Genomic DNA, 12,239 nt, shown 5'->3' with positions numbered 1-12,239 from the left:
CGAGAGGTATCGTGCCAACTGGTGGGCACGGGAAGACTGGGGAGAAGAAATTTCCGTGTAAGGTGTCGAGGCTGGGGCACGCAGGCGCGTCCGTCCGTCGCCACGTGGTCGAATGCTGATCCGCGGTGGCCGAGGTGTTAACCTTTTTCGAAAATCGAGGATCACAGCCGGCCAGCGGAGCGAACCGCCGCGGGGGAGTATGTGCACGGGTTGGCAAAACAAGTAGTTAGTTACGTGAGCGCTGGCCGCCCGCCAAACGAGCCTCGAACTTTGAAATTGCGTTCGCGAGGCTTTCTTTCGCCCGGCGATTATGCGCGCCGTAGATAGGGCAGCCTGGGGAGAGCCGAGCTTATATCCACTCCTCCCTCCGCGGCCGCCCCCGTCCCCTTTCACCCCCTTTCGCTCCTCTGTCTTCTTTTCTGTAATTCACGCGGCTATCGTCGGCCGTATCTCCTTTCTGGCGCGGCCAATTAGTTCGCCTCGGGTGCTATCGCGCCTGGTGGCGGAAAGATAGCATCGGTTAAAATGTAATTGGGTCCTTATCGAGCAGCCAGCTTACGATTTCTGGGCTGACCTCATGGCTAACCGTGGCGCCACACACGCTCCACCGACTCCCGATATCGCCCCATGGTTTTTCGCTCGGCAACCATCTCAGACGTGGCTCCGTTCCTCTTCCCCCAAATCTGAAATCTAGTTACGGTCGCGCGAAGAGGAGTCACAGGAAAGTCCAGCACAGCGTAGGTTTGTCAGCGCGTCCTCGGAATTGCCTCTATCGAGTTCGCTATTAATCTCTGTATAGAAACGCAGTTAGACGAATGGGAGAGGATCGTTCGTTTTTTATCGCCGATCCGGTGCTTGTATCGAGATTCCTGCTCGGTTAATGCGCGCAGCGTTTATTCTTCAGACTCTCCTGGGGTTGTTTGTATTATTGCGCGCACGGCCTGGCGATCCGGAGCGTAGGAACGTTCGAGTCGCTCGCGGAATATAGGACGGCTTTTGTAACGATCCACTAAAACACGGCGCAGGGAACGAGGCACTATAAACATCCACGGCACGGGGATTACGCTAGTAATATTCTAACAATAACGCGCCTCTTCGCTATCAATTAATTGGATCCTAGACACCGTGCTAATAAGCAGCGATATCTCGCCGAGTCTCTCCGTTCGAATCCGCGCTCAGAGTGACCGACTATTTTTGACGAGCACTCGTCTCCCCGCGACACTATCGATAGCATAATTTGCTTCTGGCCTGAACGCGACGCGTGTATAAAGTATTCCCGCGGCCGTAATATCTCCTCGCTCCGAGGGGGTTATTTTGGTTTGCCAGCTTTGAGCCTCGTTGTTTCGACGTCGCCAGAGTTTGCACGCGAAATCTAGAACGAGATCCAGTTGTCTGGGTCGCTGCTTCTGAGCGAGGCTGCGTTCAAGTATTCTTGAGGATCGATAAAGTGTCGGTGCGATTTGGTCAGATGTCAGCGTTCTTCTGGCTCGCATGAAATCAGCGGTGGTAGATAGTTGAGCTTTGCGAGAATTTCGTCTAATATTTATTTGCGTCTATCGTCGAAGGCTTCTTAAGTAAAGCAGAACAAAATTGAAACGCTCTTAAAACCTTCAAAGCACCGCAAACTGATTTAGTGTTTTAGATGTATCGATACAGCATTGATCTAAGATGAAGGGAACATTCTTTCGCGTGCAAAAAATTCTGGAAAATTGCAGGCATCGAGCCTATTGAATAAAGCGTAAGCAATTGCTTTTTCTTAATATTTTACTAGGAATTGCTTAAATTCATGCGAATAAAAATAGAAGCATTTGCTTTATCTCGTAGGAATACCTAAACTGCCTAGGAATTGCTTAAAGGAATCGCTTTTCCTTAATTTTTTAAGGAATTCCTTACAAATCGAACGAATAAAAGAAGCAATTGCTTTTGCTAAATAAGCAATTCCTTAAGAATTTTTAAGACTGCTGTACCCCATGCTAACATTTGCTTAAAGGACCAATTTACTTCATGGGTATGTATTAGAGAGAAAGCGTATGAATAAATGGTACACGAAGCTCTTTAAACGATAATTAATTGCAGCCGTTTTAAATTCGTATATGTATTATACAGGGTGTAACAAAAATGTTTCCGTTCCCTAAAAGGGGTGAGTTGTGGAGTGATTGCAAACGATTGCGAGCCGCGGTTCCACGCCCGCGCGTCTCGGCTCACGGGCGGCCTGCAAGCGTATTTGGGTAACTTCTCGATGGTCGGCGTTTCTCCATGAAAAGTTTCCTTTTCTGCATGCTACAGTCGTAATTTCGTTTACGCTGCAATAGCCTATGGAAATGGCGCACTTCTTAAACGTCCGGAAAGAAAAATTTTATAACGTGCGAAAGAAATGGAAAAATTGAGGATTTTCGAAAATTATATCCGCAAAGGCGGGCGCGAGTCAGGAGCACTGAACGCGAGCGAGCAGGGGTAGTTCGAGAGAGAGAGTGAGAACGTTACCGGCAGTCACAGCTACCTTTTACTTATACTGTCTAGCAAAACCAGCAATTCCTTACGATTTTTATTCATGTGAAAATAAGAAATTCTTTTTTTGTTTAAGTAATTGCTTTTTAAGCAATTGATTTGGCTAATAAGGAATTGCTTGTAGGAATTGCTTAGTTTTTATTGATTTTTTTCTGAAATGAGTTTAGAACGAGTTCGCGATGATTCGTGAAATCCACTAAGAACCAGCGACGAAAATACAATCCGAGGCTCCGTTTCCTTCCGTCCAGAGCGGAACGGGCGTGAACGTGCAAAAAATCGAATTTGCCAACTCATTGTTCCGCGTGCCGTGTCCGTTAATTGGAAAGTTTGACACCTGAATGAGATCGTAAAAGTGTACCTCTGTTGCAGGGGAAAAAGGTGCGAAAATAGTCGTCAGACCCCGGCGCGGGTCGTAAAATAATAAATTTCGTGGTCCTTGACCAGCCCGAAAACCCTCGCGACCAGACTCTAAAACCTGTCAAACGCTCGACCCAAATATTTTGGAAGCGTGAATAATGCTTAGCTAGGTACCTGCTGAACCCCAATTCTGCCCTGTTCTGGGATTTTGTCCTGGAAAAGTCCTAGAATTCTTTAATGCCCAAGGAACGCCGAAAACGAGACGTGTATATTTTGTACTTTCATTTATTAAGTTTCTAATCAGTGCCGCGCAGGCATCGATTGCAAATTTTCTTGGTATCTCTAGCTGAGAGTCCGGTCTGTTCCGTATCGAAACGCGTGGCAGAAATAAAATCTGGCTAAACGAGCGGGAGCTCGGCTTAATAGGGGAGCGGTGTAAAGTAGCGAGCAGTTTTTAAATCCCATCCAGCGTTTGCGCGACAGCAATTCAATTTCGAGTTATCTACCATCGCGGAGGACGAGTTCGCGTCAAATGAAATTCAACAATGGGTCCAATTAAGTCCAATTAGAAACGTATCCCGGCATAGAACAGCTGTCACCCGAGATAAGCTGGCAGCCTCGCGGCTGCGTCAGATTAGGCGTGATTATTGCTCCGACTTGATAATATTGAAGTGGTCGCGCGTTCGTTTCCAGCAATTCATTAGTCGCTGCAGCTCTGTCTGCCGCGGTAAATAGATAGGAGCAACTAAGACCAGGGCTTGAAACCGTTATTATAAAGATTTCGGTTCTTGAAAGAGTTAGGAAGAACCTTTATTCGGAATAACCGTTGCAAAGAACCTAAATATCAGACTATAGAAGTATAAGTTACGGTTTCTATATAGCTCTATAACTTTTATTTTTTAGGTTCTATATAAGTTCCACAGCGGTTATAGCATCGATTCTTGTAACGATCGTACAGAATTTTACAGTAAATGAAATCACAACATATTACAGCTATAGATTACTCTGTGTAACCAAATTGTTTAAAAATTATTATAAATAAATATACAAGTGATCCTTGCATACCGCCGAGTGTATACATATACATATGTACAAATGTGTACATAATATATATTTGCTTACTTAATTATAATGATTTTTAAACAATTTGGTTACACAGAGTAATCTATAGCTGTAATATGTTGTGATTTCATTTACTGTAAAATTCTGTACGATCGTTACAAGAATCGATGCTATAACCGCTGTGGAACTTATATCGAACCTACAAAATAAAAGTTATAGAACCTAAAAAATAAAAGTTTTAGAGCTATACAGGAACCGTAACGTATACTTATATAGTCTGGTATTTAGGTGCTTTATACCGGTTATTCCGAATAAAGGTTCTTCATAACTCTTTCAGTCAGAACCTTTATATAATATAACAGTTTGAAACAGTGTTTTTCGAAACCTATTCAACCCCTAAGACCCATATTCCGGTTTTAGTGTTTCGTGTAATTTTCAATGGCAGAGAATAGCTTGCTACTTTCTATCAAGCCCGTGGCCGCGCGCAGACCGAATCGTGGATGGATTTGACGGCGAGCTTTTCTGGCCACTTGGAAGGAAACCATCAAACGTCGAAACTAAAGGGAATTAACTTCTCCGCGAGGCTCCCCAGGCGGTGATCAATTTACAACAAACGATTCCTATCCTCGGACAAGGCATACTTTTCCCCGTCCGCATCTTACTGGCCACGTTTCAGCGACTCCCGACTTATTATCCCGGATAGTGTCGTTCCTCTCTCCGCTGGCTCTCTGCCTCTCTGCGGGCTAGAGCAGCCGTCTTGTCGTACGAAAGTGGCAGTTTGCAATTAAACGACGATGTTATCGCAAAAGGACCTGTAGGTCGGTTTGAATGTACATGGCAGCGAATTAAAATGTAAATACTTGATTAAAGTTAATCCCAGCCAGGTGAATAAACCTGCTGCACGGGAGACAGAGGATGAGATGAGGGTGGTGGAGGAGGTGGAGGTGGCACGGGGGAGGGGGTTCGTAGAGGGAGGAGGGAAAGGATGGGGGCCAGGGAGGGTAGAAAGAGCGAGCGAGAGCCTCAGTGCCAGCGGTCCTAAGGGGTGGTTTTTATTGCCGGTTTTTATTAGCTGAGTAGGTGTACTCCATTTTACCCCTACCCTTTCTACAAGGCTCTGCCACCCCTCTGTCTTCTCCACCGCTCGTGTCTAAACCCCCCTGCCTCTTGGCCCCCACTCTGCGGAACGAGGGTGGCGCGACGCGAGGGGCGAAGGGTTGATTAAAACTAACGTTGCGCCCAAGAATTACCCCGTGAGATTGAAAATTAAATTAATATACAAAACCCCCAGCCACCACGGGGCTAATTAGTTATATGATAGTAATTAAAAGTTAAGTATATCTTGGAGGGGGTCAAACATCGTCCCTTCGCGGCGGAATCGCGCCGCTCAAGTGGTGGGTAATCGATAGGTGAACAAAGTATCGTTCAGTTAAGATAGAACGCTCTGCGGGGTAGCTGCTAGTGATGGGATTCAGTCAGATTCTTGTCCAAAGACAATGTTGAGAGTTTACCTATCGAAATTACGAGCTTCGACTTTTTTTTCGCGGTATTCTTTTGCGGGAGCTTTGGAATAGGGCAGGGACTATTTGTCGAATCTTTCGGTATTCGAATACTTCAGTTGCTCAATTATTTGGGCGAATATAATTCGAATATCCAAGTATTCGAATACTCTTCGAATGTCCAAGTATTCGAATACTATTCGAATATTTAAGTATTCGAATATTATTTGAATATTTAAGTATTCGAATACTATTCGAATATTTAAGTATTCGAATATAATTCGAATATCCAAGTATTCGAATACTATTCGAATATTTAAGTATTCGAATATAATTCGAATATCCAAGTATTCGAACACTATTCGAATATCCAAGTATTCGAACACTATTCGAATATTTAAGTATTCGAATACTATTCGAATATTTAAGTATTCGAATATTATTTGAATATTTAAGTATTCGAATACTGATGTATTCGAATAGTATGGTGTGAATTATAAATCAAGTTCTTTAGGTTCATTTGTCAGGGTGAAATCTCGTAAGCTAATTTTAATCCACTTCACACCATACTATTCGAATACTGATGTATACATCAGTATTCGAAAAGTATTCGAATAACATTCGAATACTCAAATATTCGAAGATTATTCGTAGCATTCGAATACTTGTAAAATATTCGAAAATTAAATTATACGAATAGTCCCAGCCCTACTTTGGAACACAGTAGAATTTTAACTTGTAGACATCCTTAGCAGCTTACTTGACGACGTTTGTTTGCTAAACGTGTTTGCAACGCGCTCCTAATGGGCGGGCGATATTAAACGCACGTTTAATGGGGGTGTTACAATCGAAACACGGCTAATACAAATTTCGTAACACGTCAGGTCGCCGCGGGGTCGCTGCGGAAACTTCGATAACGTTCCGAAAGTAATTAGAGGAATAGTTGAAGTCTCCGTAAATTTTCATTACGTCCAACAAAGGGAATCCCGGTCCGTGGCCCCGAATAAATTTGCGCGTTAGTACATAGCGCCGGACAAATAGTTTTCTCGAGGTATTTTCAATATATCTTTGGCTAACATTAACCCGATTGAACGAAACGTTTCGCGGAGGAACGGACGACGGACGGAATACCACGGTGGGATTTAATAAACCCCGGGAATGAATGTAGCAGTGTATAATATCGCGATGTTTAGAGTGTCTTTAGCATTTTATCCGGATAAATAGAAGTTCGAAAAAAGGGGAAAAAGGAAGGAGAGAACTGTTTTGTCTGGGTGCGCCCCTCGCGAAGAATTTCATCTCGCGGAATTACGTGCCCCGCGAACATCTCGCCGGCCGGCAAGAAAATGCGAAATTTCAAACGCGACGACGGGAAATTCGGTTCTTAGCGCTCCAATTATCCGCGATACTTTTCTATTGAACGGCCAGCCCGAGCTCCTCCCTTAAACTCTCGTTTATTTCGTTAATTAAAATGAGATCTCGCTCGCCGGGATACGGATTTAACGAATCGAACCTGACGACGGACGTAAATGAATTGCTTCGTTTAACGCGAATCGCCGCGCAGAAATATAATTTCCAACGCGGTCCTGCGGCGCGCGACTCAAGATATGCTCGTTCGCTTCGATTCGCGAGGAGGGCCTTCCTCGGGGTGGAGGAGAGAGAAAAAAAACATGACGGAACCTTTTAATTACATTAAGAGCGATTGAAACAAATAATCGAGCCTGTATTTCCGCGTTTGGAGTTTCATTACTTTTAACGAATATCCATTATTTTTAATGAATCCTCGAGTGGAGTCGCCCCCCCGGGAGGGTTGTGAGGCTTCCACGGATTTTGGGAAATGTCGATAACGCAGCTTGGGATGTAGTACCCTTGCGTGGAATATTGCTGGGTTAGAAATCTCGGCGACTGCTCGAGCAACGAAGAAATTGAACTGCATATCATTTACCTGTTTCTCTTCCCTTCCAAAACTTAATAATCGCTCTGTGTTTTTCTCAGTCCTCCAATTCGATTATGGAATTGAACCTCCTTGAATGCACCGTGCCAAATCCGGAGCCAAAAGGAAACCCGATCGTGCTTTCGTATATTGAGCTCTGTCGCGAAGATTGTTCTCGTTAGAGGAATTGGTGGTCGATGACAAATTTTTGAAGGGCATCCCTTCGAACGGGGGAGCACGCAGGGATATCCGCATAGTTCCCTTTCATCGATTACGTAACGAGGGCCCGGTCGGCTGGCGAATGAGAATTTCGCTTTGAAATAAGATCTCCCTCCAGAAGCAGTTACTCGAACGCGTTTTCAATCTCATAAAGGCGCCCACCGCCGCCGCCGCCGCCGCCCCGCCATCGCTGTCGATTATTCGCCGTTCGATACTTGGCAGAAATTTTTAAGTATATTAGGAATACACTGGCTGCGGCTGAATTATTCGAATGCTTTCAAGAAATTGCAGGATGCATTAGCTTACATTACGCCTCTTCCATTACATTATGAATATTACTCCCCCGTACATGTTCATCTATATGTATACGTACATACATATATATATGCATACATCGATGAGGACGAGGAGCGAATCCCCGATGCAGGGGGTGCATCGCGTTTTATTATTCTTGCCTTTCAGAGACGCGCCATTTACGAATTACCGCGTTGACGGAGGCCATGCGAGATTTATTGGATCCATTCGCGTTTCGCGTCACCTCCAATTATTTAAAAATACGAGAGAAAAAAAAGGAGAGAAGGCAAACGAAACGTCCGCGAGCAAATTGCCAGAGGTGACAATCGCTAAATTACTTTTAAAGCTTTTCCGTGCCACGACGAGCGAACGAAAGCGAGAGAGAGAGAGAGAGAGAGAGAGAGAGAGAGGAGAGCGAAAGAGAGAGAGAGAGAGAGAGAGAGAGAGAGAGAGAAAGAGTGAAAGGGTGGTGCAAGGGGGATCGCGTCAGCAATCGAGACGCCGTCTCGAAAAATATGTCGGCTACGGCGAGAGGGCTGGTCCCGATTTAGGAGTCAATTTAAAATAAGTATATTGCCTGTCTATACACGCGTTACCTACAGACTCGTCCGACCCGATCTCTTTCTCCCTCTTTCCCGTGGCAACCTCCCTGCCCTCCTCCCTTTCACCGGGGACGCCTTGGTGCATTAGCTTGAATACATCCATGAATATTATCCCGTACTTTGGTGAGGGCTGAGAAGGGTGTCTGGAGACGGAAGGGGAGGGGAAGAGGCAGGCGAGGGGTCGGACGGTATATAAGGTATAAGGTAGTCCATTAGCGTTAATATTATAAACGTTAGCTGCCCTCTGGCCATCCCCGTAACATACTCAACGCGCGCCTGCGCTCTCCCTTCCGTCTCGCTTTCTCCCTTACGCTCTTCTTCCACTCTCTCTCTCTCCTTCCCACACTACCACCCTCTACATTCTCTACCTTTCTCTCCTCTCCATTTCAACGGCCATTCCCTCTCGTACGTTCTGTCTCTCTTGTCGCCTCTACGTTGCCTCCGTTCCCTCCTCTTCTCATTCATTCCACCCGCCACGTCCGTCTCGCTCCCTCCGCCTCGCCCTCGTCGCTCTCCGCTACACCCCCGCCGACTCTCTCTCTCTCTCTCTCTATCTCTCTCTCTCCTCTCGTCTTTACGCTCATCGTCGTGCAAACAACACACGCTAATATACCACTCGACTGCATAGAGGGACGCGCGCGAGCGCGAGCTCCACGGCCATACACGACGAACCTCTTACTTAGGTGTTCTGTTACCGTGCTTTATCCCGGAGCCACGGTCTACAGGGTGACCGGATTGAGACCCGACACCCGGTCGCCTGGCGACAGGTGGCTGATCCCCGAACGCGACTGCATTCTCGATTAGGATCTCTCTCCGCACGGTAGTCCGGCCACCTTCGATCGACTTCTTCGGGGGGGGGGGCGACGACAGCAGGTCACTGATTCACCGATCTCTCGATCGCTTGGCACTGGTGCAGTGCCACGAGTTACTCCGAAACCGAGGTTTCACCCTATAAGAAGGACGTTGAGTGGTGGGTCCTCGTGGAAAAGGGGCGATCGCGGTGATTTCATTCTCACCATACTGATTCGATCATATCTTCTTCACTTTACTACTTAGGTAGAGAAACATTCGTTAGCAATTTCTGTAGTGTCCCCAAATGTTTGCTCTCGACTTGAAGGGGCGTTTCTCCAAACTTTGCGTCACTCAAGGGCAGGGCTTGAATGGGTTTCGAAAATAACTGTTTCAAACTGTTGTATAAAGATTCTGACTGAAAGAGTTAGGAAGAACCTTTATTCGGAATAACCGTTATAAGGAACCTAAATATCAGACTATATAAGTATAAGTTACGGTTCCTATATAGCTCTATAACTTTTATTTTGTAGGTTCTTTAATTTTTATTTTTTAGGTTCTATATAAGTTACAAAGCGGTTATAGCATCGATTCTTGTAACTATTGTACAGAATTTTACAGTAAATGAAATCACAACATATTACAGCTATAGCTTACTCTGTGTAACCAAATTGTTTAAAAATTATTATAAATAAGTAAGCAAATATATATTATGTACACATTTGTACTTATATATACAGTGATCCTTGCATACCGCCGAGTGTATACATATACATATGTACAAATGTGTACATAATATATATTTGCTTACTTATTTATAATAATTTTTAAACAATTTGGTTACACAGAGTAATCTGTAGTTGTAATATGCTGTGATTTCATTTACTCTAAAATTCTGTACAATCGTTAGAAGAATCGGTTCTTTAACCGCTTTGAACTTATATAGAACCTAAAAATAAAAGTTACAGAGCTATATAGGAACCGTAACTTATACTTATACAGTCTGATATTTAGGTTCTTTACAACGGTTATTCCGAATAAAGGTTCTTCATAACTCTTTCAAGAACCGAAATCTTTATAATAACGGTTTCAAGCCCTGCTCAAGGGTGTTAATACGAAATGCAGACAGGCACGCGTAACTGTCATCCATATAACTGTGACGCGAAGTAAAAGTGTGCCTAATGTTAGCTGCTCTAATAAGAACGAATTACCTATAAAACGGACGTTCTGTACGTTACAACCGAGCAGCCGAAGGGAGCTATCAGAAATTTCATGAGTAAAGTCGCAAACGAACTTTTCGACGGCGGAATCGGCGTCGTTCGATCTGGCCAATCTCCACTGGTTGCATAACGAGCTCTGCAACGTTTTACGATTTCTGGACGGCCGTCGACGAAGCCTGCCCTGCTTCGCCTTCGATCTGAGGTGAGGTAGAAGCTGATCGAGCCAGGGTCGAGATCACGAGCAGCATCAGTCGTAACGATCCCGTGTTAAGGGGAATCAGCGTGCATCGCGCGCCAGATAATCCGCGCTCACGCCCCGCTAGAAAAAGCTTCTCCCGCTCGAGAGCCCCATATTCCCATTTCGCGCTATGATCCATCGTTAGGAGCGGAAGCCCCGCTGAATTAGCGAAATCCTCTCGAATCGGAGTAGCCCGAGAGGTCCCCGGCCCCTTAGAGCTCCATTAGTATACATAATAATAAACAACAATCGCGCGGTTACACGCGGAATTAGGATCCTCTTAGCGCGCTCGCGGGCTGCGGATAGTGAACAATATCCCGAGTATTCCCTGGGAACGTCTAAAAGCTGGCTACGTTCTTATCGTTCCTTCTTTCTGTCTATCCGACCGCGGGGATACGGTTTTCGCGCGGAACGGCTGAAAGCTTGACGCTGCAGCTACCCCGATACAGAGCGAAGTAAAGGGAACTGGGAATATTTTACTTATGCATTTAGAACGTGGACGGGTATTCAGCCTGTAGTATAATAACTGAAGCTTCCCTATTTCATAGTCCCGATAACCGAGGTCCTCTCGATAATGAGACCCGGTGCGGGAATATTTTACCCCGCTTCCTCGAGTTATTTCTTGGTAGTTGAACTGCCCGACGCAAAGACAAGAAACACTCGTGGATAATGCTGCAGCCCGGCACAAACGGCGCCGCCAGTTTATCAAATCCCTTTAGAATTTCACCGTTCCTCGTCCTCGTTGGAGCGATCGCAGGCTCTCGTTCGATCGGGACGTTAACACGGGCGAGAGGAGTCGGTACAGGGTTAACGCCAGAAAGAGAATCCAGCCCCGTTCCTTATCGGACACAATATACTTCCGCCCGCCGAGTAGCGCCTCGCTATATAGCCGGGCGGTATCGGAGCCACTCTCAATCCCCTTTTGCTCGGCGTGCTCGTGGCCGCTATCAGGGAGAAGCGAGGGAAAGTGGATTGAAACGCGCGGAGAAGAACAAGACGGATACGCGTGACACGGCACTCGGCGCAATAACGTTAATTGCTGTAATTTCGATTGCCACGGATTCGTCGGCCACTCGAGCCATTTTGTCGATTTGATGGGGAATCGAAACTGTGGATGTAGCCGGGGCTGCACTCCCCCGGCCACCCGATAATACATTTTTATATCGCTCGGATCACGGGGGAGGGTTGGGGCGCGGGGAGGGGTTGAAGCTCCCCGTGTTTCGCGCGATGCGGATCGTTAGTTGATTACGTTGCTTTCCGTCTTCCTATTTTCCCGTCCATGTTATCGATTGCAACTGGAGTGATTGCATAGAAGCTGTTGCAAATAACGAATGTACCGAGCGATGAGATAGACACCCCGTAAAAAGTTGCATCGATTTCCATGCGTCGAGCTGTGCCGCGCGCGACGCTCCAGCGGGAGAGTACTATTTCGAGGAACACTGACCGCCTGACCAATCCGCAGAGAAAGGGATCGCTCCCCCGCGGGACGGAGGAAGCAGTCCAGTGAAATTAGACGGAAAT

General features: G+C 45.9%; 1 protein-coding gene across 2 annotated transcripts in view; it reads left to right on the top strand.

Annotated features, from left to right (window-relative positions):
- LOC143378840 (uncharacterized) overlaps positions 1-12,239 on the top strand; it is a 208,156-nt gene that overhangs the window by 20,881 nt on the left and 175,036 nt on the right. The gene's annotated exons all lie outside the window — the stretch shown is intronic.

Source organism: Andrena cerasifolii, chromosome 2 (assembly GCF_050908995.1).
Source record: "Andrena cerasifolii isolate SP2316 chromosome 2, iyAndCera1_principal, whole genome shotgun sequence".
NCBI lineage: Eukaryota > Metazoa > Arthropoda > Insecta > Hymenoptera > Andrenidae > Andrena > Andrena cerasifolii.
This window is presented reverse-complemented; position numbering and strand designations above follow the sequence as displayed.